General features: G+C 39.6%; 1 protein-coding gene and 1 long non-coding RNA gene across 5 annotated transcripts in view; one reads left to right on the top strand and one right to left on the bottom strand.

The window, feature by feature from the left end:
- SULF1 (sulfatase 1) overlaps window positions 1–516 on the bottom strand; it is a 193190-nt gene extending 192674 nt beyond the window's left edge. Inside the window, exon 1 of one of the 2 annotated variants that reach the window (XM_009213161.4) lies at window positions 140–516. The gene's annotated coding sequence lies outside the window, so the exon portion shown is untranslated. The remainder of the gene's footprint in view (window positions 1–139) is intronic. The other variant, XM_003902844.4, reaches the window with a different exon arrangement.
- The window catches only part of LOC110743961, a 131156-nt gene that overhangs the window by 16559 nt on the left and 96363 nt on the right, over window positions 1–18234 (top strand). The window lies entirely within an intron of this gene.

The raw sequence follows: 18234 nt of genomic DNA, 5'->3' as shown, positions 1-18234 counted from the left end.
TGTCATCTGTCAGCCGTACAATAGCAGCATTGATAGGACAGCAACAACTGGCTTTGACAAGTGTGCCGTGCTAGCATTCCATTCAAAACTATGCTAAAAGAGAGACGGAGAGAGAAGCATTCAACGTCTTTTACTTTACCTGAAAAAAAAACTGCTTTTCTTGTGTCTGCTGAAAATGAATTCCTCCTTTTCCTCCAAAAGCAAAGTAGTTCTATTGCCTACGACTCTCACTTGGAGAAGACCACACAGCTCCAGCAAGGCAGCCTTCCTTCTCTTAATCCCCACTCGAATGTGATGACACACACTAACCCCAACCATCTGTTGAAACACGTCCTCAAGCACTCAGCACAGTGGTGTGTCAAGACGGGCTGCCCAATCCAATTGCTGGGGCTGGGTGTCTCTTACGGATTGGAGGCTGAGGGCAGGGCTGAAACTGGAGGTCTGAGAACTCCCAGTCAAGTAACCTGAGATTTTCGGAGAGAAAGGACTGCTATAAAAAGAGGAGAAGTGGGAGGTGCTACAGAGAAGGTGGAGGGAATGAATTATTCCGATGGCCAGTTGCGCGTTACTTTTCACAACTCCTCGTGCTCCCCCTGGGATGATGGGGACCCTCAGTGGGATGCAAAGAAACCCTAAAAATTTTTTACTGCCCATCTACGGAAGGGCCATCTTCTCAGCAAGAGGTTTTCCCTTCCATAGGAGATAAAAGACTCATCTTGACTTGCTGATAAAGGGTTAATGTAGGAGTAGTTTGCACTGAAATGTGACATCTACATTTTGAAATCTAAACTCCTACTTTCCTTTGATTAGATCGTGGCTGCCTCCAACATTCCTGGCAGGGAGGGGGTGGGGGCGCAGCTAAGAGCAGAAACTTCCCTATTCCCACACACAGCTCTTCACTGTTTGCCACAGGCTGAACTTCAGAAATAGTCAATGAAAATCATTTTCGTTTCTACTCATGTAAAATAGCACGCGCTCCCATAGATAAAGGTGGCTTTTTAAATCACTTGCTGCTTTCACAGACATCTCTTTGTAAAAGCACTTTGGTACCAAAGGACTGCACTCTGCCATTGATTATTTTTATTGGCTTCTAGTTAATTGCACTTATAATGCCCATATAGCTCAAACAGCTCATTAACAATTTTTCTTTGAAATGTTTTCAAAATTTGGTCATTTCAATATCTCCTTCTTATGTGCTTTTTTTTTTTTTTTTTTGGTTTTCTGAACTGTTTTATAAAACTAAGTACTTTGACAGCCGTCTGAACCAGAAAATGGCTGTACTTGTTACAGTACTTTAAGAAGATATCTGGAAATCAATTAATTGCCACAAATCTGACAATTTCAAAAATTCCATCAGACATCTAAGGAATTTTGATAAACTGAAAGAGAAAATAGGAATTTTAAATACTACCAACTCCCTGACAGTGTCTGTGGGAAGCCAATATTTTAAGTATTGCATCTTTTGAATTTCTTTGAACTGGAAGGGGGATTGTTTAAAAACAAAACAAAACAAAAAAAACACTTAAACTTGCCCAATGCCTTAAAATTTAGACTATAAATAGTTATCTAATATGTGGAGTGCTAGTATCACAAGGAGAATTATTTCAGTTTCTAGCAACATTGACTTGACTAGCTTGTGTTTTTCCAGAATTTTTTTGTGTGGTATTATATTAAGATACTTAAAAATTATCCCTGGTGCAATTTTCTGAAGTACAAAATTAGAAAACTAATTTTTCCGCAGTGCATTTTTTCTTATAATTGGGCTATAAAGAAGAAGGAGGGGAAAAAAGAATCAGAAGTTAGAGTCCTGATTCATTTGCTCAATTGCTTCTCAGAAGTGATTATGAGGTGTCTGTTTCACAATATATTGTGTATTCACTAAACTACTCCTAATCAGCTAAGTCCAGATACATAATCAACACAAACATTTTCAACAATGGCAAATGGCACAACAGGGCTCTCCCTTCCCTTGGGCATCATAAAATTTTTAATAGTGCCAATTATTGTAAGGTATTTTTTTTTCCTGTTTTGGTGGGAGGGGGGTTAATCCATCCAGACCCATGTCTGGAAATCTGGATTACCTCAACTGCATAGATTTTGAAGACCCCAGAGACATTATTAAGGTAGTTCGCATTCTCTTAAACTGTAAATTGAGTTACAAAAGTAAAACCTAAGAAACTGTACAGATGTCGAATCAAGAAGCTTTATCAACCCTGTGCTTGCAACACACCGTCTATGAGGGGTTCCCAAATGGGCCTGGTTCTGACCTACATATTGTTTGAAGTGCTTTTTAACACAGACACTTTATTCTATTATTAAATTGTAGATCTTTTCATTAAAACTCAGTCACTGCTTCTCTTTTATTGATAACTTCAGCTATTTACAGGATTTAATACTTGCTTTAAAATAAAAAATACAAGGATGCAATAGATGTGGCTGTTTGCTGTGATCTTAACACTTGCTTCTGCAGTAGCTGGAAATGCTACCTTTGGAAAGTATTGTAAGAGTGAGCCCGCAGAGACACATTTTTCCTTGTTGTTCTGAAATGCTTTTGTTAGGGAAAATCAACTCAAACAAAAACCTGAAGCTGGTGCTGCAGGATAAGGTCCCAGCTCCCCTTCTCTCTGTAGCCTGCTTTAGTGCTCAGTGGAGTGTCAGTTTAGAAGTTAAGAATTTTCCATTACCTCCCTTCCTTTCTCCTTGCCATCTGCAAACAGTTTACTTTTTAAGAAAAAAAAAAAAAAAAAAGTGAAATTGATTCTGTCTTGAAAGATCTAAACCTAAAATACAGCACATTCTAAAAGATGAGATGCCGGATTTTCAAGTACATTGAGCCGCGTGAGGTTGTGCACAGAGTGAAGCGCTTCACCATAAGAATTAAGTAAGGACACTCCTAAAATGAAAGATTAATTGTAGGTAACGGTGATATTGAAAAATAGCCCCTCCTATTCTGTTCCCACAGTTAAAATGTCCCTTTACTTATTAGCTCCAATTAGTTTCCATGGTAACCGACCAGCCCTTGTAAACCCCGCACTCTGAGCTTCACTCATCTTTGTCTAGACTGAACTCACCAGCCTTCTTCCTCCACAGATGGTAGTTTAGCTGAGTCTATATCTATATCCATATCTTTTGCACACACATAACTGGCACATAAGTGCCCACATTCACTTTATTACTTGCACAATGGTGGCCAAGGGAGAATGGAAGTGGCATTTAATCCCCCAGCTACAACGCGTGCATCTGCTGCCACACTAATTTTTTCCCCCTCTTGGTTATTGTTTCTTCCAGTCTTGTTCTATTATCAGCTGTTTGCTGCTCGTAATTTCTTTTCAGGGAAGCCAATACAGTATTATAAAAACCTCATTAAACAGAAACACCTATCAGCCTCGGAGAAAGCCCTAAACTACCCCTTTTTGTTTAAAGAATCATTAAAGTGAAAAAGAAAAACCACTTGTTTGTCATGCTTGAAAAAAAGAGAACAAAGCCAACATAAAGGTTTACCAAGCCAGGGGGCTAATATGAAGATTTAATGCACTTAAGACACGGTGGTTCTTTCCCCCTTGAGCTGCCTGTTGGCCAAGAATCCCAACTTGAGCACAGTAAACAAATGATCAGGGAGGCGGAGAGAGCTGGCCCCTCCACACACTTGCTGGGGAGGGAGGTGACAGCGACTCCCAGCATCTTAGTGGTTGCAGGCTGCTCTGTGCCACCGTGCCGATGGGGGCCGGCGATGCTGCTGGATTCCCCCAGAAGTCAGCTAGTGTGAGTACGGAAGAAGTGAGTGGCGAAGGCCTTAGGCAAATGCTTGAAATTGTGAGAACTCAGTAAGCCATGGGCTTTTATAATTTGTGCTGACTTTAGCTCTTTGGACACAACTCACTTTTAATTCAGTGTTACTTTGAGGTAAACCATCCTTACTTATAAGAACTGGGAAGATGCCCACAGTTTAGGAAGTTGTGATGGCCATGTTTAATCTTGGTAAAAGTAAGTCAAAATGGTAGCATTAGATTTCTCCTTTTTGTATCACCTCTGCTACCACAATTTTTTCCAACATGAAATAATGATTGCAAATAAGATTCCTTCAGTTGCAATGATGGAATGTTTTATTCTTAAAATAGTTTCTGAGGTTGGCTTCTGAGCTCATCTGTAATCTAAATATTAGAAATAGAAAAGAAAAAGTTCTGATCACCATTATTATATCTGATAGGATATAGGAACCTGTGATACTCCTTATACTGACACATTCTTTTTTTTTTTTTTTTTTTTTTTGATGATTCCTAAACCTAACCTGACTTCCTTAGGTTTTGTCCTTTAAATAAATGACAAATGACATCTAGAGTTCCATGACACCAGAAGCATGTATAACTATTAGCTCATTGCCATTTGTATCATAAAGTGTCTGTAGATACACAATAAATCTTGTAACTTGGAACATCCTGCATATCTAAATTACTCCAGGCTACACAACTTCCGATATTCTCTTATTCTCTTCCAACTAAACTTTATGGCCTTTATTTACATGGAACCAAGTCATTATCAGAAAGAAAAGGGAAATTTGCTTGTTAAATGAATTCACATGCGATGCAGCAAGCTTTAGGCTTGCTCATGTTTGCAGTGACTGCATAGCTACATGGGAGGTGGCACTGGAGCTAGTGGTAGTGTTCATAGCAGATGAATAGTTTTGTCCCTGAAGTGAAGTTCCCTCCAGGAAGTACAAGCCTAAAGCATGCTGAAAAGGGTTGTGTAGCTGCATTGTAAATAATTTTAGGAGGGCAAGGTTGGGTAGTAAATCACTTAGGACAAAACAGTGACCCACACACAGAATAATTTAATGAAAGATAATAGATTCAATAGAATTGTGAGAAATAGGATAGTAAAATTTTTAGAAACCTATTCTGAATCCGTATTTGCAGAAATTAGTGTTTGGGGCATTGGGCTTCAGGCTTCATTTTACCAGATAATTAAAATTTATGAGACATAATAGAACATACAGATACCAAGTAAGAGGAAATTGTGAATTTCAGCAGTAGGAACTCAAGGTTTTGTTTGATATACCTGGAGGTAAGGTTGAGGGTATTTGACATGTATATACCCTAAACCTAATGAGTCAAATAATTACCTTTCATTTGTAATAAATACATTCCCTGGTTAAGGTGAGTAGTATGAATGAAAGTGGAAAACTGAATGCAGCCATGAGTATCATGCATGTCTCAGAAACGCAGTAGAATTTTGCGTTTGGAAGGAATAATAGACAAAATCAAATTTCTTTATTTTAGAGAGGAGCAAAGTGAGGCCCAGGAAGGCATAAGGGTAACATCCGAGTCGTTGGTGGAATTGGGAATACACCCCAAGATTTAATCCATTAGCTCTTATAGCCTCTCAATAATAACATGTACTTTCATTAGAAACAATATTCAGAACGACAAAGACTCTCTTAAACTGGAGTAGTTATGTTTTCTTGGCGCTGCATAATTTGAGAAGTCAGTGTGAATTTAGATGCACAAAATACCTTTAGATATGCAGTATTTCTTCTTTTTTATGTCTTTAGCTAGTATTTCTTCTTTTAAGCCATCAGAGTGCTTAAAAGGCATGAGAATTGTTAGGCAGACATAATAATAAACACAACAGAACTTTACTTGATAATTATTAGATAATGTGATTTTTTTTTCTTATAGCCGCGTTTTATTGTAAAAAGTAGAGTAGATCCCAGGGGGATACATCACTTCCCTTTCTTACTTTCATGTATTTTTTTCAACATTTCAGATTTGAGATTTTGGGGTATCTCAATGAGATTAATGCTATATAGATTTTGGAAGAGACAAACATCTCATCCTGAACTGAGAATTTCTCTTGCTAACAATTAGAATATAGGGCAGGAACATGACCTACTTATTTACCTAATGTTTGGGAAATTAACAATGGCATATTGCCCCTCAACCAGGATTGAGTTTTAAAAAGTAACACTACTTTTCTGACATTTATTTGAAATTTTTTAATGTAAAGCTAAGTCTCAGATGAGTTGAAGAAATAAAAACTTTAGCAGCAAAATCATTATCATTGAACCAACACAGCAGAAGATAATAGAAAGATGGATACAAAGGGCAAAGGAAATACTCTTAAGAAACACAAACAAAAAACTGTTAGTGAAAGAAAAAGAGGAGAGGGAAAAGTTTCTTTCTTTTAGACCTCAAGGCCAATTTATTTTAAAACCTTAAAACTTTTTGGGAGCAGAAACTGTGTCTTATTATCTTTGCATCCTTTCTCTCTAGAATTTAGCACGATGCATTTACATGATAGATCTTCTACAAAAGTTTCCAATGTTAGTGGGTTGCTTGTCTTGAGAGAATTTACATGTGCTGCCTCTGGAATGACATGTTCAGCTTGTCTAAAAAGATTAAGTAACTTTTGAAATCAGCTTGCTGTAGGCTCTTACTTCTGAGTAAACTACTTGCTAAGTACATAGCTCTTCGGAAGCAGAATACAGTCCCTTGACACACGTTCCTTTCTCTTTTTAAGGAAGGTAATACAGGTCTAGTACTCACTCAACACTACCGGGAAGTAAGTACTTGTGTAAAAATTTCTGAGTAACAGATGGAAAACAGCTGCCCACTCAAACTTACTACTATTACTGTCTTTACCAAGAAACCAGGGCTTACGGACATTTAAAAAATGTTCATTTCCATGGATAGAAGATGTTCTTTAAGTCAGCCGCAATGTTTTGGTTACTTACTCAGTAGGCTGATATATTTCTGCAACCTAAATGAAAGCTTGGATTTTGTTAGATTCTTTTAGGGAGATATCCTACATATTGACATTATTAACCTATCTGTATGGTAGTCAGTCATCGCACACTAGGATATGCCAAAAAAACAACTTTATAGAAAACTGATATTTTTCTCTTGATAGTTATAAAACGTAGTTTGCTTATTATTTTGACAATCATGATATTTTCAGACTGTCAAAAGGGCAGTGACAATATTTTTGCAGTTGCTTTTACAGACAGATTTGTCAAGTATTTTCCAACAAACTTAAAAAACAGGGCACCCCTAAGCGAGTGTTAACTCTTTCTTATGTTAAATAGCTCTCTCTAGTTTAACTTAACAAAAGCTTTGATTTCAAGTGTAAATATGTCAGAAGCTAAAGTTGAAGTAGTTTATTTCCCCTCTGCTTTGAATCAATGCAGATTTTTAATTCATGGTTTAATTAGCCTTTAATGTCATCAGTTACAATATTAAAGCCAGAAACTCTAAGATAATACACCTTTGAGGTTCATTACCATGGTTCTTACTTATTTTGAAAACAAAAGAATTAATCTAAAACATCTATTCTCTAAAAGAACTTTTTGGATTTTACTTTTTAAGTGTATTAATTTTCTGTTGCTGAAGGAAACCTTGCAAACATTGGCATAGCTTTTAATGGATTATAAAGATACTGTTTGTTGTTCTTGACAAACTTATTCCCCGGCATATCCCCCCAAAATAACTGTTTCTTCTTCCAAATTTTTACCATAATAAAAATAATAATAGCTAAGAATTTTGGAACTCTCACTGTGAATGAGATTTTTTAAATGTATTTACCCAAGTTAATTTCATTAACTGTCACAATACTCCAATAAGGAAGGTCTTAATATGATCTGTATTTTATAGACAAGAGAACTGAGGCTTAGAAATATAAAGTGCTTTACTTAAGGTCAAACATCTGGCAAGAAGCCGAGCCTGAAATTGAGCTCCTACTTTCAGAGTTTATATCACTAATGAATGTGTCCTTTCTTAAACTCTCTAATTCCTGTTTATAAAAATTTTAAGGTGGTAAAGTCATCATCAAAAGTCTCTATTACTTTACTACAGCCTAACTGGCCTCATGTTACTTGCATGATTATAAAGTAAAAGGGAGAGATTTCTGCAAATTGCAGAAATAACTCCCCATTTTTGCTCTGAAATGAGAGACCCAAGTGAATGCTAAAGAAGAATTTTCCTATAAATATCTGTGTCTTGCATTCAATGGGACAGGTCTCTTTTCTGCACCACACCAGCCCAGTGAAAATGGAATGCTTGGACCCAGCAGGTGCTTAGGTGATATTACATAGCATTGAGAAAGGAAAGCCTATCTATTTATCCTTGAGATCCCTACATTGGGGTCTTGGTTGCCTTTCATTTCTCCAAACCTCTACATCTTTTGCAGGGCCTATTAGCTACCTGTATTTGATTTTTAAAAATAAGGCAAATATCCCCGTGGCAGTCTTACTCATTTCTAACTCCTTTAATTAATCACAAGGGAATTTAAGTTGACCTCCGTTACTTTCTCAGGACAATACCATGAGTTCTAATACCTAAAATATGTTTGATATCTGTTTAAACCACTGTGAACTCAACTATGGGATTAGAAATTACATTTAAAAGTAGCCAAAAGGGGCAGGGCGCGGTGGCTTACGCCTGTAATCCCAGCACTTTGGGAGGCCCAGGTGGGTGGATCACGAGGTTAGGAGATTGAGACCATCCTGGCCAACACGGTGAAACCCCTCTCTACTAAAAATACAAAAAATTAGCCGGGTATGGTGGTAAGCATCTGTTTTCCCAGCTACTCGGGAAGCTGAGGCGGGAGAATGGCATGAACCTGGGAGGCTCTGGGCAAAAGAGCAAGACTCCATTTCAAAAGACAAAACAAAACAAAACAAAACAAAACAGTAGCCAAAGGGTAAATATAAAGGGTTACAGCATTTTTTAGAAACAGTGTCTACAGCTTTAATTTTTTTCTCAGAAATATTTTTTAAATGATTTGTTGCTGGGTCCAGTGGCTCATACCTGTAATCCCAGCACTTAGGGAGGCTTAGGTGGGTGGATCACAAGGTCAGAAGATGGGGACCACCCTGGCCAACACGGTGAAACCCCATCTCTACCAAAAATATAAAAAAAATTTAGCCGGGCGTGGTGGCGCGCCTGTAATCCCAGCTGTCGGGAGGCTGAGGCAGAAGAATCACTTGAACCTGGGAGGTGATCGTTGCAAGTTCACCAAGATGGCGCCACTGCACTCCAGCCTGGGCAACAGAGGAGACTCCTTCAGTCAATGATTTGTGGAAATAAGTTAAACATTTTTGATATGGTACTCTACCTACCACTTTTATTACTCTGCCAAGATCACCTAGGATATGAATTCAAGTTGCTTATTTTCCTAAGGAAAATACTTCATTTTTCATAGTCTCCTTTATTGACCAAATTTTTAAAAAATTGCTTTCCCAAAAGAAAATATACCTAAGACGCAATTTTTAAAGTATCTTGATGGACTTAGTAAGGCATACTTTAGCATTTGAGCATGAAGTCAATCATAATTTTTTTCTTTTTGTTTTGAGACAGAGTTGCTCTGTCGCCCAGGCTGGAGTGCCGTGGCGCTATGGGCTTACTGCAACTGCCGCCTCCAGGGTTCAAGCGATTCTCCTGCCTCAGCCTCCCAAGTAGCTAGGACTACAGGCATGCGCCACCACGCCAGGCTAATTTTTGTATTTGTAGTAGAGAAGGGGTTTTGCCATGTTGGCCAGGCTAACTTCTGATCTCAAGTGGTCCGCCCGCCTCAGCCTCCCAAAGTGCTAGGATTGCAGATGTGAGCCACTGTGCCAGCTGGATGAAACATTTTCTAGAAAGAGTCATGTGAATAAATGGAGGGTATTTTTTTTTTTTTTTTGGAGGTGGTAAATTAAAATCAAATAAATTAGTAGACTTGAATTCAAGAGACATTTATTTTTAGAGAAAAGCCCTCTCAGGGCATCTGCTGGCATAAAGTTCCAAATGTCCCACACACAGAGAGCTCACAAAGGAAGAAGCTTCCAAATCCATATTTTCTGATCTTTTACAACAAAAACATCAATCAAGTATTTGTATTTTGTAAACTTGGAAAGCAAAATCTTTAAAAGGACAACTTAGTATATTTTATTATTGGCTTAAATGCTACTGTTAGCTACTCTTTAGTGTATTACGTAACCATGATTATCAGACATTAAGCTCAAAGAGTTAGAGTCCCTTTGTCATAGATAGCCATGGCTGCATGGCAGGAAATCAATCAGGAGATAAATATAGAATTAAATAGACAAACACACTGGGCTCTATATTAATGAGGGCTGTTTGAACCTCATTAAAATGAATTCAATATAATATCAAACTCAAAATAGAAGCCCAACCTTCTAGGGGAGAGAGAAAAAGACTGCTTAGTCTTTAACGAAGGGACATTTGGTGTTTGAAATTTGCCAGTGCTTCTTCTCATCCACACTCGAAGTCTCTGAATTTGAAGCCCTGAGAATAGCTGTGAAAACCTTGGAATTCTGGCTGGGTATGATGGCTCATGTCTATAATCCCAGCACTTTGGGAGGCCGAGGTGGGTGGATCACTTGAGGTCAGGAGTTCGAGACCTGCCTGGCCAACATAGTGAAACCCCATCTCAACTAAAAATACAAAATTAGCCAAGCATGGTGATGCATCCCTGTAATCTCAGCTACTTGGGAGGCTGAGGCATGAGAATTGCTTGAACCCGGGAGGCAGAGGTTGCAGTGAGCTGACATCGCAGCACTGCACTCCATCGTGGGCGGCAGAGTGAGACTCCATCTCAAAACAAAAATAGAAAAACAACCTTGGAATTCTATATGATTTGAGAGTTATAAAGTGGAAATTCGGAGGACTGATCTTAACAGAAAGCTGATCTTAACAGCAAACTCTTAGCATGGTTGACTTCTCTCTATTATCTGAGATTCTTTTGCTGAAGATTTAACTGGTTTAATAGGTGTAGTTTTAAAAATGAAAAATACTTGCCCGTTATTCCTCAGAGAAGAAATTCCTAACTCATGATGAGGGTATTGGAGCTAGCATGGAAGAGGCACTGCAAGGAGGGTAGAGGGTAGGGATGGTGGGAGAGGCAGGAAGGCGAGTGGAAAGACTGAAGAGAAAATCTTTAGCTATCCCCAATTAGAATCGACCTTATCACTAAGCAAGGGAACAAACTCTGAGACTTCTTGTGACACATTTAGTACTGCATAATTTAGTTAGAGTACACATCAATCAGGCTTCTGACACTCGTCCCAAAGATAACCACATTTATGACATCCTGCTCCCCAGTTAGGCTGATTCCAGGAGTTGGGAGTTTTCATAGTTTCCAGACACCAGGAATCCAAAGTGACTAGGACACTCTGTGTTTTCTATGTTATTCATGCAAGATTTAAAAATATAAATTAGCTTAAAGTTCATGTTAGCAATATACAAATATTCAGTCAGTTCCCAAAGTCTTGCTATATGCCCTTGAAAATTAATGCACTTTCAATTTATAAATATTCAGGCGGTTCCCAAACTCTTCCTATATGCCTTGAAAATTAATGTGCTTTCTCATCTCTCTTAGCTTTCTTCTTTAATTCTCACCTCCGCGGTAGTATCTGGGGACCAGATTTTGCAGAGCCCTGCTGGTGATGAGGGAGGAAGATCGGTTGGGGAAAAGTTTCAGGCACGTTAAAAAAAAAAAAAAAAAGAATGAGGCCAGGTACCATGGCTGTAATCCTAGAGCTCTGGGAAACTGAGACAGGAGGATTGCTTGAGGCCAGGGTTTCGAGACCAGCCTAGGCAACATAGCGAGACCTAGTCTTTGCAAAACATTTAAAAAGTTAGCAGGTCACGCTGGCTTGCTCTTGTAATCACAATGGTTTTCTGTTCTCCTGGCATGAAATTATTTTTTCTCTCCAATCATCATGAACTGCCAAGTCCAAATCGAGCCTGTAACTAAGACACCATCTCCTCTCCTCTAGCTGAGCCCTGTGAGTCATCGTGACGCTGGTTACTCAGGAGGCTGAGGTGAGAGGATCGCTTGAGTCCACAAGTTCGAGGCTGTAATGAGCTATAATTGTGCCACTGTAATCCAATCTGGGCAACAGAGCGAGACTCTGTCTCAAAACTCAAAAAAAAGGAACTGCCATAACCTAATACATCCTTGTGGAATATATTATGTATTTGCATTTGAAAATTCATGCTTGTAACCAGCAAATATGTAATGCAATATAATTGTACCACTCACACTGTGATTATAAGATTTATTAGAAATAATAATTTCTAGTGCACAACGGGGAGCATGGGCTACAGATAGGACACATGTTTAAGTTCAGTAACAAATATCTTTTTCTGAATCTTTCAGAGTACCTCTGGGTCAGCGAATGTAATCGAATTGTAGATACCACAAATGGCTGAATTTGGGTCTCTTTGTGGTTGTAAAGCTTGGGCCTGTTGCAGAACAAGGCCATGTGCAGTTAAGGAAAAGGACATATGAAGAGTGTCAAGATGGGGAGGTAAGCAGGGAAAGAGGAGACAGAGAGAGACAAGGGGAGACAGAGGGAGAGAAAGATTAGAATTTGAGGTCCACTAATTAGATAAAGTTCAGAATTCATGTGGATCGGCGAGAGGCCAGCAGTCATGATGCTCTAGAGAGCTCAGCTAGGTGGGAGGAAATGGAGCCTTGGTAACAAGCTTGGATTGGACTTAGGGGTTCATGATGACTAGAGAGAAAAAATAACTTCGTGCCAAGAGAACAGAAAACCACTGCAGAATCTGGAAGAGGTGTGTGTATTTGCTTAATTAGTATATGATGGCTGTCAAGCCAGCGGCTTTCTTCTCTCTGCCTTCATTTTAAGCACTTTCCTGGAAGTGGTGGGTAAAGACTAAGAGGACCAGAATTTTAGTACAGACTGAATGAAGTGGTATTCCTGGGCAGGAGCTCAGGATGAGAGCGGCAAGCGCTGTTCCTGGGTTAGGCTGATTCCAGGAGCTGGGAGTGAGAGCCAGTGTTTAAAATGCTGGCGTGTTTCCAGAACATACACACTTTCCTGTTGCCTATCTGTAGAACTCCTATTTGTCCCGGAAAATCCTGCTCAGATACCACTTCTGAGAATATTCTCCACCCTCATAGACAGAAACAAGTGTGTCTTTCTTTTTTCTGCTTATTTTATTCATACCCCCATTATTGTATTTAATGAGGCAGAATCTGTGCACACCGTTGTCTCCTCAAGACAATGAACTCTTCGAGGGCCAGAGCAGTTCTTACATTTTTGGGCTCCTCAGTGTGTATGACAATGAATACCTACCTGCAAAGGGGCTTTCTGAGGGTCATAAAATCAAAAAGGTGACAGCCTATGACAGTTATCTCACCCCTGGGGTTGGTAGGAGTGGAGTTTGTGGAAGACAGAACGTTGTGGATAATAGAGCTGCTTTGATATTTTTCAATTGTTACTCTATTGGGACTACTGCCCTAATTATGAGAGACTGATATAGAGCATAGTAGAAAGGTAAATGTGCACTAATTTGGGAAGCAGGTAATCTTAGTTCTATTTCAGCCCTGCTACCAATTGTTTGAGTGAGCCTGGGTGAGTTACTTTATGTATCTGGGTCTTGGTTTTCCCATCTGTAAAATGAAGATGTTAGAACACTTCGAGGTCCAGTTTAACGTCTTCTGCTATACTTAAGGACCCTCCACTAGGCAGCCACATACTATTGAAGTGTGGCTTCCAGATTCCCCAGAAGTAATCCTGGGAGCCTTCACTTTCAGGCAGTTCCTATATTTACTTCATTCTGATGTTGCAGACCCAGTGTGATGGCAGAAGTGCAGATGGCACCCAGATTGCAGAGCTCTTTTTCTTTTTTTTCTTTTGAGACAGGGTCTTGCTCTGTCACCCAAGCTGGAGTACAGTGGCACGATCTTAGCTCACTGCAAACTCCACCTTCCAGGCTCAAGCAGTCCTCCCACCTCAGGCTCCCAAGTAGCTGGGATTACAGGAGTGCACCACCACACCTGCGGTGTATATATATATATGTATGTGTGTGTGTGTGTGTGTGTATGTGTGTGTGTGTATATATATATATATGCATTTTTTTTTTTTTGATAGAGACAGGGTTTCACCATGTTGCCCAGGCTGGTCTTGAACTCCTGGGCTCAGGTGATCCTCCCATCTCGGCCTCTAAAAATGTTGGGATTACAAGTGTGAGCCACTGCACTTGACCACTTGCAGAGCTCTTAAAACCACAACTCTTGAGTTATCTTCGGGCACCCTGTTGTGTGATTCTATAGAACTGTACTCCTTGCTGGTCCTTAAAGCATGAGGCTGGCCCTGCTGACAGTCTGTGAGGGGTCATGACTATCTTGAAATGTATCCTTAATTGATTTTTTTCCCCTGTCTTAGTAGTTGGGGAATCAGCATGGACCCAGGCAGCATGCAGAGGTTTGTGTTGGCTCTGGCATTTTCTCTGTTTAGTGCAACAGATTTGATGATCTCCCAAATCCTTTCTGTGCAAACATGCTGTGGTTTCAGGCAAGCTACCGAGGCCTGTGTGCAGGATGGATTTAGAGGCCTGCCAGGAGGCTGCCACAGGCACTGAGGCGCGAGGTGTTGAAAACCTGAATTGGGGGGTTGGCAGCGGGGATGGAAGGGTGCAGATGGATACAAAGACCATTTGAAGGAAAAATCAACACAATTTAGTGACTAACGGGAGATCCTGGATGAAGGAAGTGAACGAAAAATGACTACAACCTTTCAGAGTTGGGACTGCACTAAGCTGGCTATGTGACTTTAAAAACTCATTCACGCTTCTTGGGTTTCAGATTCTGTAAATTAAGATAACTGGTGAAACGGGTACAATAGTAAAGCAGTAGATGGGGATTATTTTCAGGGAGGAATTGTGAATATGTTAAGTAAGAAAATGATGGTGAGGTATTCCAGTAGAATTATCCAAGAAGAATTAGAATTCCCATCTCCAAGCTCAGCAGCGAAGTGTGGACTAAAAATACAAATTGAGTGATGGCGTGTGGAAAGTGGAAGCTTCTTGGGGAGGAAGAATATAAACAGTAGGTCCGTGCCCAGGGACTAGTTTGGAAGAAGCACTTCTTTTTGGCACGGACGAGTCCGGGAAAGTTTTAGAAGATCTGATTGCCTGTATAATCAAGTATTAAGAGTTGTCCAAAAAAAAAAACAAAAACAAAAACAAACAAACAAACAAACAACAAAAAAACTGGGTAGTTTGTTCTCACAATAAATAAGTTTCCCTTCCCTTCCCTTCCCTTCCACCCGTCCCTTCCCTTCCCTTCCCTTTTTTATCCTGGGTGAAGTTTTGCTCTTGTTGCCCAGGCTGGAGTGCAGTGGCGCGATCTTGGCTCACTGCAACCTCCGCCTGCCAGATTCAAGTGATTCTCCTGCCTCAGCCTCCCAAGTAGCTGGGATTACAGGCATCCGCCACCATGTCTAGCTAATTTTTTGTATTTTTAGTAAAGACGGGGTTTCATCATATTGGTCAGGCTGGTCTCAAACTCCTGACCTCAAGTGATCCACCTGCCTCGGCTTCCCAAAGTGCTGGGATTATAGGCGTGAGCCGTTGTGCCCATCCAGGCATCTTTCTTAGATTCCCCTTTTATCTTGGTTTCTTTGTCTTTATCTCTTTGTTTCTGTGTATTTCTCTTTCCTTTTACTTCTGCTTCTCCTCCTCTTCTTTTTTTAATTGTAGAATACACATATGCATAACAAAATTGACCATTTCAGCCATTTAAAATTGTATAATTCATTTACATTTAGTACATTCATTATGTTGTATAACCGTCTTCACTGTCTAGTTCCAGAACATTTTTATCAACCCAAAAGGTAACCCCAAACCTATAAAGCTATTTTATTTCCCATTCTCCCCTCCCCACAGCCCCTGGCAAGGACTAATCTGCTTTGTGTCTCTATGAATTTACCTATTCTGGACATTTCATATAAATGGAATGGAATATGTGGCCATTTGTGTCTGGCTTCCTTCACTTAGGATAATGTTTCCAGGTTCATCCACGCTGTAGTGTGTATTAGTATTTCATTTCTGCTTGTGACTGAATAATATTCCATCCTATGGATATGCCACGGTTTGTTTATCCATCTGTCTGTTGATGGACATTGGATTTTTTCCACCTTCTGACTATAATAAATAATATTGTTCCACATATTTGTGTACAGGTTTTGTGGGGGCATATATTACCCTTGGGCACTTACCCAGGAGAGGAATTGTTGGGTCATATAATAGTTTTATCTTTAACTTGTTGAAGAACCATCAGACTGTTTTCCACCATGGCTGTATCATTTTACATTCCCACCAACTATGTATCAGGGTTCCAGTTTCTCCATATCCTCATGAATGCTTACTATTATTTTTAAATTGTAGGCATCTTGCGGGGTCCAGAGTGGTATGTCATTGTGGCTTTGATTTGCATTTCCTTGATAGCTAATGGCACTGAGCATGTTTTCATGTGCTTTACTATCTAGTTCCAGAACATGTATTTATCTTTGGAGACATGTCTATTCATGTCCTTGCCCATTTTTAAATTGAGTTGCTTACTGAATTGTAAAAGTTCTTTATATATTCTGGATATTCCCACTGGGCTTATCCTTCAGATCCCAGCTCAAAAAGGGAAGTGGGAGACATCCCACTATACACTTTTGCGTACAAGGTTTTGTGTGAACATGTATTTATCGAAGACCTGAAATGGGAGAAGTCTCGCTTCCCTTTTTGAACTGGACTCTGAAGGATAATTGGAAGTTCACTTGGTGACTAGTCTTGGGAAGACCTTTCCAGGCAGAGAGCATAGTACGTACCTGCTGTATATGTCATCTTGGGCTGCCATAAAAAAATCTGGTAGTATGGGTGATTTACACAACTGAGATTTATTTTCTAACAGTTCTAGAGGCTGGAAGATCAGGGGACCAGCATAATCTGGTTCTGGTGAGAGTACTCTCTTCCTGGCTTGTAGACAGCCACCTTATCACTATGTCCTCACATGGAAGGGAAAGAGAGAGAGAGAACCCTTTGGTGTCTCTTCTCACAGGGCACTAATTCCATCATGAGGACCCTGGCTTCTTGACCTAATCTAAGCCTAATTAGCTCCCAAATGCCCCATTTCCAAATACCATTCCATTGAGGGATAGGGTTTCAACATGTGAATTTGGAGGAACAGACATATTTAGTCCATACACTTGGCAAGGCTTTGTGGGAGAAAGGGGCGTGGTGAATGAGACACTGAAGCTAGGTGTCTGCTGGATCCTAAAAAGCATTGAGGAGGCTGGTGAGGTTGGTGGGGGCCACACAAGAGCCAGAGCATGAAGAGCAGACCTTCTCAGTCCTTGTCTTGGGTAGAAACCACCCGTGATCTTGTAAAAATGAAGACTCGAATTCAGTAGGTCAGGGAAGGAGTGAAGATTCTATATTTCTAATAAATTCCCAGGTGATACCAAGGACATAACCACATCGAAGTAGCAAGGACATAAAGCTCCAAAGAGCCTGCTAAGGACAGTAATATTTTCTAAGAGAAGGAAAAGTTATTGAATGGTTTTATAAAGAAGAGTGACAAGATCAAGTTTTTGAAAGATCACTCTAGTTGCTCAGTGGGAAAAATACTGGAATAGGACAAACAATTGGGGGAAAGAGTTAGTAGTTGAATTGATTATGGTTAAGTAAATTAAAGTCTGTATATTCATGTGACAGAATGCTCTGTAAACACAATGATTATGAAAACATTTTCATGACATGGAAAAATATTTGTGACATAATACTAAATAAACAGAAATCAAAGTTATGTATACAAATTGGTTTCAATGTTGTAGAACAATGTGTGTATGAAGAAGCAAATGCAACAGTTTGTTAACAGAGACTCTTGGGAGGTTGGATCATGAGTGATTTTTTTCCCTTTATTTATGTTTTTTCCTGTATCATTTCTACCATTCTCACTCTGATATTTTATTTGTTTAGATTGCTTTCCAAATAGCCACTGAACATTACTAAAGTTGTCAAAAACCTGAAGATTTGTATCTGTGAATCTTAAATAAAACTCTACAAAACCGCAGCTCTAATACAGTAAATAGAAATCCCAGTTGAGCTCATTTCCTGGCCCCTCTTAGGGTGCCATGCTGTTGCTGGTTGTCAATTTCACACATGCAATTTCTATCCATTCAGAGCTGACAGCTTGGATTTCCCTCTCCATTGTAATAGCTGTTCTCTCTCCTGGCTTCCCCAGGCTTGCATTTGGTAACCTTTGCCCTTTTATTTGGTACAAGCCAAAATGGCATCTTTGGAAAACTAATGTTCCAGAGAAAATGGTAGCACGAAGCCATATAACCTACTGTTCTTTTTCTTTCTGTTTGTGAAGGTTATTATTAAAGCTCATTTTAGAGAATTTCAAATCCATTCAAAGTATCATGGGTTTAAATTT

This window comes from Papio anubis, chromosome 8 (assembly GCF_008728515.1).
Source record: "Papio anubis isolate 15944 chromosome 8, Panubis1.0, whole genome shotgun sequence".
NCBI classification, from domain to species: domain Eukaryota; kingdom Metazoa; phylum Chordata; class Mammalia; order Primates; family Cercopithecidae; genus Papio; species Papio anubis.
Note: the sequence above shows the minus strand (reverse complement) of the source record. Positions and strands in the feature narration are given on the sequence as shown.